Source organism: Agelaius tricolor, unplaced genomic scaffold (assembly GCF_023055355.1).
Source record: "Agelaius tricolor isolate 1412-34295 unplaced genomic scaffold, bAgeTri1.0.p SCAF_16, whole genome shotgun sequence".
In the NCBI taxonomy this organism is placed as follows: Eukaryota; Metazoa; Chordata; class Aves; order Passeriformes; family Icteridae; genus Agelaius; species Agelaius tricolor.
In genome coordinates this window covers 7,945,506-7,955,531 of record NW_027269276.1, presented here as the reverse complement: position 1 = coordinate 7,955,531, position 10,026 = coordinate 7,945,506, and positions in this window count along the sequence as shown.

The following is a 10,026-nucleotide window of genomic DNA, read 5'->3' as shown; positions in this document are numbered from 1 at the left end:
CTCCATCAGTTCCTTGGGAACCTTGTTTGCATGTACAGCACAGGCTGGCAGCACCCTTTCCTCCTTTTTGGCTTCATCCATTTCTTTCAGTGTCATCAGATGGCTCTTTCCACTGTCTGGTGCTATTCTGATGGGAAGAAGACAGCCCCCATCTCTTAGCTGGACCATCAGGCTTCAGCCAGAGTTGGAGGACACAGGGATGAAAACCAGGCCTAAAATCCTGCATGTTTTCCAGGGTGATATAATATGAGGAGTAGGAAAGGAAAAGGGAGGGGGGAAAGGAGGTAGGAGGGCTGATAGGTCTCTTCACTGCATCTAGCTGTAATTCTTACACCTGAGGGGGGGAGTCAAAAGTAGCTATTCACATCCCCTTGGGATATGACACCCTCATTTTCCATGCTGGGTAAAGACAAAAACCCTTTACAACACATGTTTCTGGAATTTGTCAGCGGCTGCCAGCAGCAGCATGTTAATTAAATGTCGGCAAAGATGGAAGCAAGAGGCTCTGCTCTAATTGGACACTTTGCTTGGTGGAGCTGAAAAACATTGTGACAGAGGAGGAGGTGCCGAAACACTGTGTTCCCCTGCCATGGCGGGGACGGGGACAGCCAGGCACGGAGACGCTCTCTCCTGTACACACATTGCCTCCATTTGGCCTGAAACAACCTCACCATTGAAAAAAGAAGAGTAATAAAAGGCCTAAAATCCTCCACAGCATTGGTTTCCAGCACGGCAGCAGTGTGGCATGCAGGGAGAGGGCTGGTTGGCTGAGGAGAAATTCAGAAAGATCGTAGCTGGGCCAGCTGGAGCTCCAGCCTGCTTGCCAGCAAGTGGTGTATTGTATATTTCTTTTATGATGGCAAAGGCAGGTCTGACAGGGGTTAGAAATGGTCTCTGGAGAATGATCCCTGCAGAGGCTGAAGCGTACATTGAGCTGCATCCTTTCTCTAAGACAGGGATGGGAAAATGTAGGGCAAGTGTTTTCCCTGTGCTGGGATCTGCTGAAGGAGGGAGATCTCGTCCCAGCTTCTCTGCACTGGGAAAGGGATGTAACAGCCATTTTCTGCTCACAGCTTCATCCAGAGAGTGCATCAGAAACCACCTCAGGGATGTTTACTGACAGGCACCACAGACAACGTCATTTCAGAAAGGGAGTCCAAAACTTTTCCCCACAAGTCTGCAAAATCTAAAAGCAGAAGCAGACCTTTTGGGCACTGCATTTCCTCCTGTGTGACTGGACTGGTGTCCCTTCATCCCACACCATTTAAGTTCACCATTATCTGTGTCCCAGATAATCCGTGTGTCCAACCTTCATGGCCTCTGGTCTTTCCTCGCAGCAGCTCACCAGGGTCCATGTAATGGCAAAGACTGGGTGACCCTCATTGCTTCAGCAAGGTGGCCAACCCACATCTCTGATGACAGCTCTGTGAGCCCTGAGAGATGGTCCTGTCCCATGTGCACATGCTGGAAGAAGCAGCCCTGACCCAATTCCCCGGCCCTCTGTGCTGTGCCTCCTCCTCGTGGGAAGACCCCTAAATTGCCGGGGCTGCTGGGCAGCGAAGCGTTTTATTGCCTGTGCTCTGGCGGGGCTCAGTCTGGTCTCAGTGCCTAAATCACTCGCTGGGGCTGGCCGTGCAGCTTTAATTCCCTGGCAAACAATGCCGGGAGCGGGCTGCCGTGTTTGAAGTGCGGCCGCGGCCCCAGCGGTGGACGGAGGGTTTCTCAACGGGGGAGCGTGGGGAGCAGAGGATTGGGCTGCTCCAGCAGGCGGGAGAACATGTGAGAAAGGGGCTGGAGATACTCGCGGGGATTAGGTGGTACAAATTGGCTGGGAAGCACCGGAGCCATTGACCAAAGTTGTCCTGGGGCAGGTTCCCATGGGGAGGGGGGGTGGCTGAAACAACCTGCCTTCAAGGAGGCTGGAAGGCCCAGCCTGGCTGCTAATCCCCTGGGATCTCTGTGGCATGGAGCAGAAAAGAGGTTAAAAAAAAGGGAAAATCTCATGTAAAGGTGGTGGTTTCCCCAAGGGGATGATGTTAGAGAGAGAAGGGAGGAGGTGGGGGAAGGAACAGCATAGTTTAATCCCTCTTTTAATAGGCAGGTGGTGGGCTTTGCTCGCACTCCTGCTCCTGCAAGCTGCTGCAGAGATTTTGGCAGAAGGCCTTGCTCACCTCTGCTGTCCCCCACTCTTGGTGGAGAGGGGCCCCATCTGTGGATCTGCCTGGGACAAGGGGGTTTGCCTGCTTCCTACAGCTGTGCCCATGTGTGTGCTGGTGTGCACGGGTGCACCTACATGGAGTCCACCTCAGATTTGGGCTGAAATGGGCTCATTGCACACCCCAGCCACTGGCCGCTGCGTATCTGCTGCTGGCGGCGTGCCCACATGTACAAAGCCACACATCCCCACGCCCTCCTTCACCTTGCACAGGTGGCACACTGAAAGGCACGCTGCAGGTGATGCTTACATGCTGTTTGCTGTGGTGCCACCGTGCACATCGTCCCACCTGTGCCACACACACCCAGCCACCTTTGGGCCAGCATGTCCAGGCCCGGCCTGCCCATGTGTACAAAGCCACACATCCCCACAGCCATGCCCTCAGCCTTTTTGACCTTGCTTGCAGAGCTGGCACACCGAAAGCCACGCTGCAGGTGCTGCTGCTGATGCCCACACACTGTTGGCCCTGGTGCTACCTGTGCCACACACACCCAGCCACCTTTGGGCTAGCTCGAGCGGCATGTCCAGGCCCGGCCTGCCCACGTGTACAGAGCCACACATCCCCACAGCCATGCCCTCAGCCTTTTTGACCTTGCACAGGTGGCACACTGAAAGCCACGCTGCAGGTGCTGCTGCTGATGTTCACACACTGTTGGCCGTGGTGTTACCTGTGCCATGCACACCCAGCCACCTTTGGGCCGGCGTGTCCAGGCCCGGCCTCGTAAGCCGCGCTCCAGCCCCTCTGAAGGAGCGCTGTAAATTGTAATCAGATTAGGGCAGCCGGTCGCTTAGGGCCCTTGAAAAGGGCATACGTCCCCTCATCAGTACCTAGCATTGAGTCGCACAAAGGGTCTAAGTAACTCGGCAGGGGTCGGGCCCTCTGGAGCGCAGGGGAGGGGGCTCGCCTTTCTTTTCTCTCTGTCCCTTGTAATTATGTCAATTTGCTAGCCAAATTGTTTGCTTGAGTGGACAGTGGGGGCTTGCCCCCCTTCACACCTCCCCCCCACCCCTAACCCCATTCATGTGCTAATGTGGGAAGGAGCACGGCCTCCTGACTTTGGGAGGTGGCCGTCAAGGAGCAAAGCACAGGGGGGCATGGGCCAGGAGCCCCCCATTTATGTGCCCATGGATGCCTTGGCCTTGCAGCCCCGATGAACAGGGCTCTCCTGGTTACTTTACCCCGTGGCAGGGCGTGCAATGGCCCAGCAGCCCCAGGCAGCCCTGGCTATCTCTGGCCACCCCTCACCTGTGCCACATGCCCTCCTGGGCCACGGCATCCCCAGGGCCAGGAGCCTTGCCCTCTGCACTGCGGTTTCCCCAGCACACCTCCCCACCCACTCACCTCCCAGCATTTGCATATATTCTGCCCGCAAATCCTTGTCAAGGGGACCCTCTTTATTGCCTGTATAGATCACAGGGTGTTAGTTAAGGGGCTTCTTTGTATTGCCTCAGACAGCTGGGGTCATCAAAAGTCCTGTGGTGGGAAGGAGAGACAGGAGGAGGGGGGAAGCTCTGACAATACAGACTGAAGGATTAAAGGAGCATATAAAGTTCCTATTGAGTGAGACAAGAGGCTGTTCACTCCCAAGATTGACAGCAACCAGGAGGCGATTCCCAACACAATGTCCAATTAATTCTCTACCCTCTTCGCTGCCGTCTCCTCCTCCCTCCTCTCCTGGGCTGGGGCATGAGCAGGGAAGGGCTGAAGCTAAGATCCTTGAGAAGGTAATTAATTATTCCTGACTAAGAGGAGCTTGCTGAGGTGATGGCCAGTCCCCAGGCTCACTGGGCATCCATCCCCCTCCTACAGGCTGCCATCAGTTTGGGCCACTTCAGGGTAGTTTTCCTCTCTATCACAGAGCTGTCCCACCTAAGGTCCATCTTCATGGTATGTGCTGGACAATAACCTGGGCTACTGCTGAGCCTGGAAGAGAAAGATTTAGGGCTAAAGCCAAGCTGACAGTGGAATGCAGTGAACAAGGCAGCAGGAGGAAAGCCAGGGAGCAGGGCAAGGTGCATGACCAAGATGTCTGGGCATGCAGAGCATCTGGGGAGAGGCAGAGCAGCATGTGCCAGGCCTGGGGATCAGATTTTACCTGTGTGTGCAGTGGCAGTGGTTAAAGTAGGTCCACCTATCCTGATTTTGTAGCGAGAAGTGGGTTTCTGGCAGTGAGGGTGCATTGCCACTGTTCCCTGGGCTAGCCACCCACACTGGCCCTAGTGCTAGCCATAGCAGGACACGTAAGAGATATTGTAGGATATTGCATCTCTTTGATGTACCCCATGTAGAGGAGCAGAATCTGGGCTATCATGTGAAATTTCTGCAAGCCCAGAGGGAGGAAAGCACCTTTCTCTGAGCTGGCCATCTTTTCCTTGGTACTCTCTGTGGCAATGAGGCTCCCACACATGAGTGACCAAAGTCCTTCAACAGTGACAAACATTTTCAAACCACCTCATTTGGGAGAAAAAGCCATGCAACCAGGACAGCCTGTTCTCACCACAGGGACATTTTGGCCAGCCCATCTTCTACTGCTCAGCACTGACCCCTTCCCCTCTGCCACCCCTGAGCATGGCACTGAGGATGATCGGTCAGCACGGGGTGTGGAACCAGTGCTGCCCTCCCTGCACACCTCAGGAGCAGGGGATGCCCTCAGGATGCCGGCCTGGGGCTGCCAGGGGCTCGGCACCTCCTGCCCGCTCCCTCCCGCCGCACACGCTCCCAGTGAAGTTGTTTGAAAGTCTTCCGGCAGTTTTCCCGGCCAGGAATAACAGATTAGCCATGATCTGATCAGCCCAGTATCTAAGCTGTATTCTCCCTGCTGACAAGTATTTGAAAGAGGGGAGGGGCCACTTTCAGCCCAACGATGAATCTTTCAGCGACAAGAAAAGACCCTTTTTTCTGCCTGCCAGCCGCGGGCTGCTCCGTGCCCTGTTGCTAAGCGAGACCCGGGGCTGCTGCTTGCACGCGGCCGGCTCCAGCCGGGCCCTCGGGTTAGCAGGATCAGGATATTCACACCAGACATCTTGGTTTTTTTAGGGAGGGTGTTTCTTTTCTCACCCACCTCTGCCTGGCAAATAACAGCTCGCCAGCGAGGCCCAGGGATGCTCCTGCTGAGGCAGCTTGCCCTGGGAGGAAAGGGAAAATGCAGAAGCTGCTGGAGGGGAGATTGGGGCATTGGGGTCAGGCACAGAGCCCTAAATGTCTGGGGTTTGCTACCACACGTGGGGCTGTCCCTATCTGGGCAGCCACCCCACAGCCCCCAAGTCCTGGTGGTTTTGGGCACAGTGGGACCGTGGGGACATGGATGTGGAGGATGCTTGGGGCTGGTGTCTGAGAAAAACCTGGCTTGGCCTCATGCAGGGGTGGCTCTGGGCATGGTATTACAGGGGAACTTGTGACAGAGGAAATGGGAGGATAATCTCCCGTTTTGGGATGCTTTTTTAGTCCCTACAGCGTCACTCTGCTCCGGAGCACCGTCTTATCCTGTCAGCACCAGCCGTGTGACCCTGGGAGAAAGAAGGGAAAGCACTGAGACAAAGGCTTCCAGGCTATTTCTGAAGCTGCCAGCATGAGGTGCCCTCGCCTAAGACATGGTGCTCGCATCTCTCCTCTCCTGCAAGGCAGCGGTGCAGGCAGGACTGCGGGCTGCCAGGGCCGGGGCTGGCACCTCTCAGAGCCCTGCCCGCCCTGCCTGCCCTCGCTCAGGCACAGTGGGGAGAGGAAGGAGGCTCTCAGCCCTTCGTGTACCCCTCCAGTGACTCTCTGGTGCTGCTGCCGAGCCTCCCTCAGCAGCCCCGAGCAAAGGCATCCCGGTGTTACTGATGCACGGCAGCTCAGGCTCTTTGTGAGCAGCCCTGTGCAGGAAATCTCCCTCTCCACGGCTGTAGGAAGCCTGGAGAAACCCACTCACTCCTGCCTCAGCCCAGGAAGTCTTGCTTGACCCCAGACTCCTGCAAGCCCTCAATATCCTGATAGAGGTGACCAGGGTTCATTCCACTGACGTGCAGGAGTGTGGAAGAGACATGAAGAGAGGCTGTTTCCTTTTCCAGGGAAAAGATAAACCGCTCTGGCACAGCATCACGAGCTGCTCCCTCTCCTCAGGCCATGCCCTGTGCCCAGCTGGTGCAGAAAGCCCCAGGGAAAGATGCCAGAGGGGATGTAAAAGTTACTGCTGCTTTCAGCAGCACAAAAAGGAAAGAAACCCTGAGCCTCCCGGTTTAAAAAACAAAATGCTGGATCCATGGCTGTGATACAGCCCCTTTCTGGATCTTTAGCAGCACAAAGCAGCTGACAGATTGGCCTCTCTGGCCCAGTGAGCTCTTGTCCAGTTTGTGGAGGTCCCTCGATGGCTGAAGGGGCAGCACCAGTGCTGATGTCAAGGCCGCCTCCAGTGCCATGGGCAATGGGATGGCTTTCCCAGGACCTGGAGGGTGTCCTGAGTCACATCAGAGGCATGATGACTTTCTCCTGTATTCCAGGACAGAGGTCCTATGTTTGGCATTCTGGAGGAAGGTGGAGTTATGGAGTTATGGGAGCAGGTGCTCTATCAGTTTGTGTTTGCCACGGGCAGCAAGGGTGGCAGGGGCTCTTTCCCGTTCTTGGCAGAGGGCACCCATCCCAAATAGATCCCTCCCAGCCAGCAGCTTCTGGAGGATATGCTCAAATCTCTCTAGGCTTGAGCCAGCAAAGCACAGGCAAGGTCTGCTGACTTTTGAGGCTCTCACACAGTCCTACCTAATTCTGTTACCCTTTTTCCTGGCTGTTGGCCATTCTGGCATGGGCAAGCTCTCAGCTTTGGGACCTTAGCAGTCCTCTGGTACTTCAGGCCAGATTTCTCACTCTTTGTGTGTGTCTCTGCCAGCCATGAGTCATGCTCTCCACTGCACAGACAGGTCTCCTGCCTTGCTCTGCAGCCAAGAATCACCTGTGTGAATGAGCAGTGAGAGAGCTGGGTGGGGGCTGGAGCACAACTCCCTTCATCCTCTCCGGGGGAGGCTGAATGACTTTTGACATATATCTTAGAGCTTCTTGGCCCATTGCTTGGTTAAACCTGCAAATGGCCTCTATTCCTCTTGGATAAGCTCTCTGACTCATTGACTTCACCATCTGCAATACAATGACCCAATGCTCACACCATGGACATGAAGACCCATTTTTGACTGCCCCCGAATTTCTCACTGTCGTGGCACTGACCAGGTTTTTAGGAGCTCCATATGCTACACACAGCAAATCCACAGCATCAGAATTAATTGCTCCTGACTTTATTCCTTTTGTCTCCATTTTGTCTGCTGGCTTTGCTTCCAAGCCTTGGCTTTGCCTTGGATTGTGCTTGGCAGGTGCTGGAAGGTGCTTTGTGAATGAGAGCAGGAGCATCCCATATGGCTTCACTTTTCTCTGGGGAATCCTGAACCACTAAAACCAATTTACTTTGTAACTCTGGGTAGCCTCTACACTGGAAATGCTCTATAAAAGCCTTGTTTGGGAAGGATGTGGTCTGCAGAGAGATTTGACTGTCCTCCTGATGGTCTGATCATCTGCAGGAGACCATAAGGGCTTTTCTATGGCCAGGGCTGAGCAGCACCACGTCTTCCTGAGGAAGAAAGGAAAAATTGCCTTCAAGAACTAGCAGGTAAAACCTGATCTGAGAATTCATGTCCCAGTGATGAAATAAACCATTGTGCAGCAAAGAATAGTACACAATGTAAGCACTCAGGAAAGAAGAAAATAATTTTATCCTGATTTCTAGTGTCTTCCTGACTTGTGAGCACCCTTCCATACTCACACATGTCAGCAGAACACCACGGAGATATATTTATATGAAAATCCATTTGTCTCCACAGCTATCTCTAGCATTTCTTCCCCTGCCCTTAGCTCCTGTGGCTGTGGGTTGGGTTTGCCTGCTTGGTTCCAGTGCCTGTGCAAAGGGACAGCATCAGCACCCTGCGTCCAAGGGAAACCAAAACAAAGAGCCACCATGGGATCAGCATGGGAGCTTGGATGGTTTGGGAGCACACCTTGAGCATTGCAGCATCCTTTTGTGGGGGAAGGGGGTCCCCCCACAGGCCTCCCTGCAGACGAGGGCCCCCGCTCAGAGAGAAGTGGCGGCACATCAGTATGCAGGAGTGGTCGCTGCTCGCCAATAAATTAGCATAAACCACTCTAGGAGGTAAATAGACATACAAGGCGCCAGTGTGTGCAGCGTGGGCTGTGGCTTTGTCTCAGCCCCACTATTGTCACGGCCCCTGCTGCACACTGACCGAGTGGGGCCGGTGTGGTGGGCTCTTACACTTTTGACTGCTGGATAAAAGGGGGGAACATAAAGAGAGGGGAGAACTTTTTTTCGGGGTTTTTTATAAGTCCAGACGAAGTTACAGACGTCTGTTAAACGTCAATTACAGCTGAATAAAGACGTCTGCTTGAGGCTTAGTTATGGCTCCTTTCAGCCACCGAGATTTTTCCAGGGCTGGTCCGGGATGCCTTCGGCAACCTAATTTGGAGATTGTAACTCTATAAACAGGCTCTGGCATTAATCAAGGCTGGTGAAAATGCAAATGATGGCATGGAGGGGGCTTGGGGATGGGACGGGGTCCTGTGCCTTGCAACTCAGGGCAGGGAGTAAAAAGAGGGAAGCAAAGAGGAGGAAGAAAGGGGCCATGCAGAGGAGTAGGGATCCATAAATAGAGAGCTTGGTGGGGTTTGCTGACTTTCCTCATGGTGCCCTGGGAATCTGGTCTCATCAAGACTCATCTGTATCCGACTCTGCTTCCCTCTGATTAACCCTTGTGGTGCTTCTGGCCATATAAACCTGGCTGCCTATGTTTTTCCCATACCAAAGCCAAAACGGCAAAAAAACAGGCATTTAATGCTTTAACATCCTGGAGGATCACTGGGTGTTTTGGAGCATCCAGACTATGTGAGAGAGGGTGCCAGGACAGTTCAGAGGCTGCAAGGAATGATTCCTTTTGGAAGGGCAGGTCATGCTCTCCACGTCTCCCTGTTGCTTATTCTGTGGCCTGTTGGTGTTGTTTCGATTTTGTCATGGGAAAAAGGCCTCTGAGCTCTAGCTGGGTGAGGGGGGAATGAAGCTCCTGGTCAGTGTTGTCCATGCCACTAAAAGACATGCTGGTGACCACAGAAACCAAAACACACTTCAGATGGGACAAGGTACACAAGGACCTTCTTCCCTCTGGGATACATCCGTGTCAAGAGGCCAAGGGTGGAGGGATGGAACTCGCCTTGGCCTCATTGGCAGATTGTCTTGTGCACTGGGGTGGGTCAGTACCTGGTGGGGAGAACCCTCTCCTGTTGTACAGACATGTCCTAGCCAGATGTTGCAGCCCAGAATATGAGGAATAAGGCTGGAAGTCAGAGTGGAAGCAGTGCAGATGCTGAGGGCTTGCTGTCTGGTGTGTGCTGTGGAGGAAGCTCACTCCTCACTCCCCCAGGTCATGGAGCATCCTTCCCATGCTCTGCCCTGGGCTCAGCACTGTGCTGGCCCAATGTGCCATGCAGTGACTGTGGGATGGATGGTCCAGTCTCCATCCTTCCCCCAGATCTTCTGGGAATTTTCTATTTTGGAAACATTTGAGAGGAGAGTATTTTAGAGGTGACAGTAGCATAGGAACCCTTTCCATTCCACTCCCTTGGGAAAGCATGTTCTCCTCTTGTTTCCATTCTTTGGGGAACATTCTCTCCCCATCTTAACCCCACTTCTTTTACTCTCTGCCACTCTCTCTCCCCCATCTCAAATGAACACACACTTTCCCGTCTCTTCTCTGTCTCCATATCAGAAAAATCAAACAGACAGAGA